Consider the following 10,089-nt stretch of genomic DNA (forward strand, 5'->3'; position numbering starts at 1 on the left):
ACCTTTTTCTAAAGAAGGTTGCCAATGAACCAATTGACTTATGAAAACATGTTCATAGATATAAATCATTAGTGAAATACAAATCAAGTCACAATGCACAGCCATCAAGATAGTTAAAATTAAAAAAAAAATGACCTAATGAGTGTTAAAGAATTTGTTGATCAGTTGGAACACTGCATAGAGGAGGGAAAAATATATTTCAATGAAAAAGTGCATTATTTAGAGGACGCTCCTGTATGTCATTTGATTCTAGCTTTTGTCTTAAAACTATTTTACAAAACTGCATCTTCTACATAGGGCATGCTCTTTCTGGTTATTTGATTCTATTTCTGTTTATTATCTTTGAGCTATTTTCAACTCTACAAGAAAATGTTTTTCTTTGGATTCGCTTTCAACCTGATTATAACATCAGCTTGACTTTCTCTTTGAATATGTTAAGTAAAATGTTTAATGTGTTCATTTTTATATCTTATGAGAGTCAATAATTTTATCTTACTTTGAAAAATATCTTTTAATCTCTTACAGTGCTGGTGGGAGTATGAAATGGTAGCATTGGTTTGGAAAACTGGCAGTCTCTCCATAAGGTGAACATATTAATATACTACGTACATTTCTCTCCGAACTATGTACATATGTGCATCAAAGAAGATGCAAGAATATTCATAATGAGCCCTATTTGTGGTAACTTATGACTGGAAACAACTCAAATGTACACAACACCACAATGGTGAAATAAATTATGTTATAAATAGGCAATGAAATATATCTGTCAATGATAATTAAAATGAACACCAAAACAGAAAGAACCCTCTATAAAACATGAGTGGATATTATAATCATAGTGTGGAATGAAAGAAATCCAAACAAAAGACGAAATGCATAATTCCACTTATATAAAGTAAAAAAAAACAAAAAAAAACCAAAAAAAAACCGGGCTGATCTAATCTGTGGTGTTAGAAGTAATTACCCATTGAGGACTACAGTTATTTAGGGACAGGGGACTAGTAACTGAAATGGGGCATGAGGAGAGATTCTGGGGGTGATCGTAATGTTCTACTCCTTTCCCTGGTTACAGTTACATGGATGTATTCACAGAACAAAAATTCACGTCAGTCTCACGTGCATTTCTCAACATGTTGTACTCCAACTAAATCGTATGTATAATTATATATATATAGTACATGTGTCTTTAAAAAGTGGATGAAATAAAAACATTTTCAGACAAAGAAAAGTATAGGACCCAGAGACCTTAGTTATCAAAAAAGTACCGAGATATATATGAGTAAGAAGAATATTATACTTAGAAGGTAGGTATGAGATGCAGGAAACAGTAGTGGGCAATTACCTTTAACATGAAGGCTAAGCATTGGTCAGTCGTGTTCAGATTATGAGATTGTAAACGGGGCAGGACTAAAATACAGAGTAATAATAACCTGTAAGACAGAAGGAGGTTAAGAGAATTAAATTTATCCTTAGGTTAAGCCACAGGCTCTAGCCCACTGCCCTGGTTCATTGCTCCTGACCTTACATTTAGAATCCCATTTGCGCTCTCTGCTCCACTGAACCACTTTTCTTCCCAGGTTGCTCTCCCTGAGGCCATCTCTGCGTGCTCCCACCTACTGTTAGCTCCCAGGATCCGCGTCAGTGCCAAGCCCCAGATTCTCCGTTCCTTGCTCAAAGAGGTGTGTCAGAAACAGGTTAGTTATCAACACCAGCTTCTGTGCAGTTCAGAAATCCCGTCATGCTCTGCACTTTCCCACTTGAGTGTTGACACTGATCTCATGTTGCTCTAAGAGTGCCAGGAAACACTTCAGGAGTTTTTTTACGTCGGCCTTGTTGTCATGACTTAGCTCTCAGCTTCTGTCAATTAAGGTATAGATGATAGATGGACAATGCTTCCGTATAGGCCAAGGAAGGTTTTCTTTGTTCTGGGAAAGAGACTTGCTCTGCTCGAGTTTGCCCTGCTCAAATCGCTGGCACAACAAAATCACGGAAGCCTTTTCTGGAGGAGATGAGAATTCTCTGTTCTGCACACCCTGCTTTTGAGTTATTGATATGGTGGATCAGAACGGGTGGTTGAGACCTTTGCTGATATCATTCATTAAGGCATATATCCTTGTGCTTTCTGGGGAATATTTGAAAGCCGTATGTGAATAATTTTTGGACTTTCATTCAGTTCGGCTCGTATGTGTTGCTGCTCCCATCCATTCATGCAGATATCAAAAATTGTCTAGAAAATTATTCTGAGAATTCTTAGCTGCACTCAGGGCCAGGTTTGTAAAATGAGAAATGTGTTTATTTTGTGGGCATCTTCCTTGAAACATGGATGCAATATTGTCTTGAAACTATCTTGAGAGCAAACATGAAAATTGCTCTTTGGCCATTTTGACCTATAAAAATAGGAATTATATACATAGTTCAAGCAAATATATGCTTATGCATGTTTTACTCAAAAAAGGATATCATAGTATCACAATTTATACTTTGTTTTTTTTTTTTTTATTTTTTTAAAGATTTTATTTATTTATTTGACATAGAGAGACAGTGAGAGAGAGCATGAGCGAGGAGAAGGTCAGAGGGAGAAGCAGACTCCCCACGGAGCTGGGAGCCCGATGCGGGACTCGATCCCAGGACTCCGGGATCATGACCTGAGCCGAATACCTGAAGTATTTTTCTAACATTATTTTTCAGAGAATAGTAGCCAATTTTCAGATGGGGAGACTCACTGTGGTATGAACTTAACTGACAGAGAATCAGATTGAGAGAAAGCTTTTGAAAAATTTCCTTGTAGGGAATTTTGAAAGTTCTATTAACTTTCCCTATGCCTTGTCACATAGGAAAGACAGAGACTTGTCTATTTCTTTTCACTTTGAATCAGCAGCACCCAGAAGAGCTCAGAACTAGTAGGCAGTCAATAAATATTAGTTGTATTTATTTTTTTTATAGCCAGTGACTCTGGAAGATGAGAAAAGAAACTCATTAACTGAGCACTACAATAATCTACATTTTTAATATTTATTAGAATTTCTTTTTTATTTTATTTTACTTTATTTTTTTTAATTTATTAGAATTTCTTTTCACAAAAGTAATATATGCTTATTGTAAACAACTTCAAACCTTCCAGAAATAGGTAACAGGAAATGAAAGTCCATCTAACCTGGTTCCCAAGGTAACCATTGTTTTCAAGCTGTGGATATTCCCCCTGGATTTCTTTGATCATATATGTTTGCATACTGTACATGGAAAATCTTCCTGAAAACCAAAATCCAGGCCATTGACTTGGGCTTAGTATTGCTTTCCTCTTTCATCATTGTATCCTTTCCTCTTTATCCAACAGTGATGTTGAACCCCTTCTTCTCATAAATGATGCAGTCTTGAGGACAGGCCTTCTAAATAAGATCCAGAAACATGGTTCTTTCATCCTCCCAACATCACTGTGAGTGGGCAATTTTAACCACATCCTTAATGAAGAAGCTCAGAGATGTTGAGGAACTTACCAGAGGTCACACGGTTAGCTGAACTTTTAAAGTATCTTGTGTACCATGGATTTTGGCTTGTGTTTTCTACGTAGTGGTAAAATCCAAAATAAAAAGAATTTAGTTATTCTGGACATCCAGAGTTAGTATTATATTGTCCATGTGTGTGGAATGGTTGAGTAAAGTTTGTTTTCAAATCTGTTGTCAGCTAAGAATAGCATTTAAATTTGAATTCAACTGTCAACACTTTAGTTTCCTTTAAAATGATCCAAGAGAAAACCCAAATGGTCCAGTTTGGTGGGATAAAGGCAGCATTGTTACCAGTGGATGTATATTTATTTGAAAACTTATATAAGTTAAATTATATAGCATAAGTTAAATTATTAAAAATTATCTTCAAAGGAGAAAAAATTAAATCATATGCATTACAAAAAGATACATCATAAAATCAGTGATAAGGTAAATACATTAGAGGGGTAAAGGACACAAAGATTTATCTAGAAACCCAGAGCTTTGCCATTTCCCCTCTAACTGGTAAAGGTTTTCCTTCTGTCTTCTTAAAGAAACATTTCAATCCCCTCTCAGCAACCTACATTTAAAAAACAAAAACAAAACAAAACAAAAAAACCAAGAAACAAAAGTGAAAACATTTATTTGTAAGTGAAAATTACTTTTCTGGCCTCCACGCATTTTAGAAATGCCATTAATGTCTGGGTATCCGTGCATCACCGTGAGAGGTAGCTTGATAAAAGAAAGGATACCAGAGACCATTAGAGAAGAAAGATGGTGACTCGTCCTAACCCTTTAGAAACAGAAAGCTGTAGGAGGCTGCCTAATCATTTGTCTTACAAACACAGCGTATGTTCACATACCAGTGTCTCATAAACCTGAAGGCGTCAACTGCATTTGTCGCGAACTCCAATCCAATATTTGTTTTCAATCATTTTTAACCGGGGAGTCCTGGATGATATGAACCCAATTCAAAGGCTAACAAAATTGTTTTCCCCTTTCTGTACTGCAACAAGTTATACACCTCATATAAAGAGGGAGGCCTGTACTGTCCCTCTGATCTGGTGCTCTTATTTTGTCTCAGCTTTTCAATAATAGTCTAACAACAGTCGTGCTAAAGATTTCGATGTGTTCATGCTGCCCAGTCTGTAGAATCATTTCGTGTGCCTTCCTGCACCCCCCTCCAAGTCTAACTTGTACTGTGGTCATTTTTATTTTCTTTGGCGGGAAAAGGAACCTCAGAATGATTTGCCAGACATAAATTTAATGTGTCTGCCTTGGTAATGGTTTTAAAGTGGTAGCCCTTCCAGGGCGGTGGCGTAGCGGGAGATCTGCCATGGATTTTGCCATTAGAGAGTCCTCTCCAAAGTCCAGATGTGGGCAGATTTCCAGTCTCTCAGCACTTCACTTTTTTCCTTTTCTCTAAAATGAAGATACAAGGACCTAACCTATGGTACTGTTGTAGGGATTAAATCGAAGAATGTGACACACAACATAACTGTGTCACATATGTGAACTTCCTTTCTCCTCTATGGATGTCCATTTGATTACCCTCCACTTGACAAAAACAGTGTTGACCTTTTCCTTTTCCTGAAAGGAATATGGAGTGGAATCTCCTGGATGTTAGCCTCTCAGGGTTTTATGCTTGCCAAAATAAATTATGGAGATAGTTTGGCTCTATCTTGAAGATAGAGCACTAAGAAATTGGGTCCATCGCTGTCATTTTCCTCTCAGATTTCTCTCATCTGTCACAACACAGTAGTTATGAAAAATGAAACCATAAATTCAATTTAGAGGGCAATTTGCAGCTAATCTTTGGAGTAATTCCAGTGTGAATAATGCAGCAATTTGGATGCATGGTCAGTCAATTCAGCCCTGATTTATTAGTATTTAAGAAATCTTTCTTTCATTAATGATAATTACTAAACAAGAGAAAATAATTTCTCCAAAATTATCTACCTTTGTATCAGTGCTTCCGGTTCTGAATAATGGCTACATTGTTTGTTGAAATTATGATGACAAATACAAGCTTTTGTGCTGTTTCTTAAGACACAAGATGTGTTTAGATTTTGCACAATAATTCTTTCTAGCTCTTGAGTGAACTGCTCAACCCTAGGTTATATCTGCCTTTTTTCTCTGGTATCACTCCCATTAGAGTTAACATTTTGAATATCTCAGCAGAAGGGCCCAGGGATTTGCTATTGATTTCCCACACTCCTTACACCTTGAAGGATGTATTAAAATCTAGCTGCAAAGAGAATGACATTTTTGTTCATGTCTAAGAGTCGAGTTTATCTGAGATTTTTTTCCTAGTTATTAAAACTCTACCTTCTGACACATCCAATATACTCTGAGTCAGTGAACTTACAAGCATATGTTTAAATAGAGGGTAACATCACATTAAAATCTATAAAGAGCAGTTCTCAGAAAATGTTTACAATCATTTTCTTTTCTGTATTTTATTGCCTAGGCTTTAACTGTTATGTGTTAAACTCTCGAAACAGGTATTTCAAAACAAAGCAAAACAAAGCAAAGCGATGTAATGCCTTATTTTTTTATTTTATTTTATTTTATTTTATTTTTTGCTTCATTTAAACAAAACAAAACCTTGTTTCCTATTCTTTCTCCCCCTCCATTTAGTTTGTCCACAAGTCAGGGCCATGCATTGTGCAGATTTTTAATTATTCCATTAAGGGACAGTACCTGGAGTCCTGGGTGTATAGAATCTCCCTCAGTTTTTGCATGCATTAAAATGGAGAAAGCAAGAGGTGAGCCGTGCCTCCCCACAACCCAGGTGTTCTGTGATGCAAGGACAGAGGGCATGTGCTGGCCAGATTTTGTTGTAGAGCTTTCTGGGTAGGATAGGGTTCCATTGGGTGCAATGTAATCTAAACTCCAAACCGCTCAGCTTTACCATGAAGTTTACCCCGAGGTTCTGTATTTATAACTTTTAATGTGTAGTAGGTATTCAGTAAACACTGAGCATAATCCCAGGTGCCTGGGTGGCTCAGTGGGTTAAGCCGCTGCCTTCAGCTCCGGTCATGATCCCAGGGCCCTGGGATCAAGTCCCGCATCGGGCTCTCTGCTCAGCAGCGACCCTGCTTCTTCCTCTCTCTGACTGCCTCTCTGCCTACTTGTGATCTCTGTCTGTCAAATAAATAAATCTTTAAAAACAAACAAACAAAAAAAACACTGAGCATAATCCAAACTTGGCAAAGAATGAGCCCATTTAACGTTATTTTTACAGTCAGTTTTTAAGTCACAGGAATTGATAGTGCCAATTCCCCTGATTAATCTGTTAACAACAACAACAAGCACCACCCCTCAAACAAACAAACAAAAATCCAAACTAGTTTTGGGCAGTTGTGGCTCCTTAGTGGAGGGTGGGTATGCTTCCCCCTTGTGGGAATCCCTCTCTTGAATGTTGTTTCAACCCTCTTCCTGCACGCAGCTGGAAGACCCTTGAGCCTGAACTCTCCACACAGTCATTTGTTTGCTGTGTTGTGGTGATTCTTTTCTAGTTGATGTCTCTTGACTTTCTACAACGAGGTCGGCCGTTGAGGTTACCCTGAGAGCAATGAGAACAGGAGGATTTTCATCTGTATTCGGCAGTGCCTTAGCCTCAGCTCCCGTCCTTTCTCACCTGCCCTGAGAGAAAAGGCCAATTCTCTTTTCTCGTCCGAGTTCTGTCCTATCTTCATGTCCTCCTCCTAATAGCACAGCTTTAAAAAAAAAAAAAACACACACACACACACACAAAAATCCCCCATACATCATGTGGTATGTTTATTCTCTTCACTTCATGGCGACAGTGACTTGACACTCTACCAGAAACCATTTTCTTTTTTTTTTCAAGTGCTGACTCAATTATATCTAATTGTTTACATGACTGTTTTAAGTTTTAATTTATAAGTTATTTCTCTGTTTAGAAAGGACAGCTTTGTTGTCATTTTGTCTTAATTTTCTATTGCCCGCCCCCCCCCCAAATGAAAACCAGAAACCAAAAAACCAAAAAACACTGTTAGCTGAGAAGTTAGGGAGTCCACACTTCCCATTAGATCAGAAGAAAATACTTCCTTGTAGGCTTCCAATTTAATGGGACTCAGTTGTCTACAGCTCCTCAGAATGAAACTGCCCTCTGAGGACAGGGAATGTTTGGAGGTAGAGATTCCTGGCTAATCAGAGTCCCGGTAGCACTTTAAATTTGGTCCGGGTACCTCCCACTGGTGCGTTTTCCTTCTGGGACCCATGGAGTCTTTGTTTGCTTTAGCCTACTTGGCATTTGCATTACCTGAATCTTTGGGCATCTGAGTAATTTTGTGGAGCATTATTTACTTTATTTGGAATCCTGTGGGTTCATTTTATTTGTTTATTTTATTTTTTAAAGATTTTACTTATTTGACAGAGATCACAGGTAGGCAAAGAGGCAGGCAGAGAAAGAGGGGGGAAGCAGGCTCCCGCTGAGCAGAGAGAGCCCCATGCGGGGCTTGATCCCAGGACGTGAGTGGAAGGCAGAAGCTTTGACCACTGAGCCACCCAGGCGCCCCTGTTTATTTTATTTTTAAAGGGAGGCTTAACATGTCTGCTTATTTGGTTAGCTAAGTTTAGATCTTTTTAAAGTGAAAACGGTTGTTTCTTGGTCTAAGTATTTAAAGTAGGGCTTTTTTTTTTTCTTTTTTCTTGCCTATTCTAGTATGTGTGTTAATCCAAAGACGTTCAAAATGTTCACGTTGTGTCTTAAGCTTAATTTTTCTTGGCCTTTCCAGTAAAATACACAGTATTTACATTTTTTTTCCAGGAAAGACTTGTCCCCCTGTGCTGAGGTTTTCAAACCTCATACCCTTTGGTCAAAGCTAAGTGAGTCATGATTTTTCTTTCTGTAGTGCTTTTTATTATGCTTTTATCTTGAGCTTAAATGTGTTTAAATTTCTGATTTCCTCCCTAAACTTTACTGAGTTCATAGGCAGGCCCCAATTAATTTGGGGGCACTAGCCATTTTTACAGGGTGTGAGACATAGTATGCAGTCAGTATGTTCGAGTTTCAATTTTGTGAGCCTAACAGCTTCCAGGTGATGCTGATAGGGACCCTTTGTACTCAGGGAGTGTCCTGTGGGCTGTTGCTCAGGAAAACAGCATCACCTGGGAGCTTGTTAGAAACCCAGAATGGCAGGCTCCACCCCAGACCTACTGAATCAGAGTGCATTTTTTTCAGGATCCCCAAGGGATTTCTATTAATTAAGGTTTTAGAAACATTGTTAGAGATCTGTAAGTCAGTGGTTCTACAAGTGTGGACCCTTGACCAGCAGTATTAATGTCACATGGGGCCTTCAACAGGCAAGTGATTGAGACTCCTCCCGGTGTACTGAATTAGAGACTGGTGCAAAAAGCAAGATCTCTGGATGATTCTTTCTGTTGCCTGCTAAAGTTGGAGTTCAAAATATCCTCCTCTTTCCCAGCCTCCTTTGGAAAAGTAAAGAAAATCAACACCAGCATGAGTGTTGAGCTATGATTGATGAAAAGTAGATTCATGACCTCAATTATATGAATGACTGAAATATTTACTTTACATTGTAACTATAGACTCTGGCCGGTAGTGTCACTGATGCAAATTTGAGAATGGAAATGAAATTATAGGAATGAAATTTTAAAACACACATATTCACTTATTTTAACTCAGGAGTACTTTCATAGCCTTACAGTTGAAAGGAGTATTATTTATCTTTGTCCAACCTATTCATTGAGCCACTTAAGAACGTGGAGGCTGGAAGTTTACATGACTTGCCACAGATGAGAGGTAGGACCTCTAGCTCAGCGATTTCTTCAGTTTGCCATTTTGCCTGTAGGGGTCTTAACTTTGTTTTTAGCCATTGCATGTTCCTAAGTGGAGCTATCACGTCTATTAAAACATCTTAAATGGATGGAATTTGGAGACCTTGTATAGCAAATCCTTTATTTTGCAGGCAAAGATACTCAAATGCTGACAAGACTTACGGATGCTTTCATACTACTATATGACCGGGACAATCTTGGTAAAATAAACACTATGCTGTAAGTATAGAGAATAATATATAACTAAAATAACTTTTTTCTAGATACATTCATTCATCATATTTCAAGGGCATTAGAGCTAGAGTGGCTTTCTCTTTTATCCTGGAGCCATCTGCTCTCATTCAAAGGATAATAAAACCTGTAGCCCCCCCAGAGCCAAATGTTCACCTTCTTCTCTTCTCAGTGAGAATTTGTTTCCTTAATGAAGATGAAGTCTCTCTCCTTCTCCTCTGGGTTGGTGGGGAGGGCATCTGAGAGGAAGCATGTAGTCTACATAAACTCCTAGATTCATAATTTTGGGGTTCATTCCTGCGGTGGGAGGAAAAAAAGTAACGTATAGTTTGCATAGGATATTTCTGGTTCCTTTTTCATTGCCCTGAAGGGGAAAAATGGTGCATAAGGAATCAATGTGCTTATTGCAGTGAATAATAGGTTGTTCCTGACCCAGAGACCTTTTGTTTCCTTTCAGGGTGGTATAAATAAACATATATATTAAACATGTGTCAGAAGGCTCACAGAGGTGAAGTGGCCAACCTGAAACTCAGTTTATAAATGT

General features: G+C 38.1%; 1 long non-coding RNA gene across 1 annotated transcript; it reads left to right on the top strand.

Moving 5' to 3' along the window:
- Positions 1-525: 525 nt before the first annotated feature.
- Positions 526-9,528, top strand: LOC122907864. Its single transcript, XR_006384772.1, has 4 exons — positions 526-584; positions 1,076-1,154; positions 1,581-1,697; positions 9,446-9,528. It is a non-coding gene; the product is annotated as an uncharacterized LOC122907864 (long non-coding RNA).
- Positions 9,529-10,089: the final 561 nt, after the last annotated feature.

Source organism: Neovison vison, chromosome 5 (assembly GCF_020171115.1).
Source record: "Neovison vison isolate M4711 chromosome 5, ASM_NN_V1, whole genome shotgun sequence".
NCBI classification, from domain to species: domain Eukaryota; kingdom Metazoa; phylum Chordata; class Mammalia; order Carnivora; family Mustelidae; genus Neogale; species Neogale vison.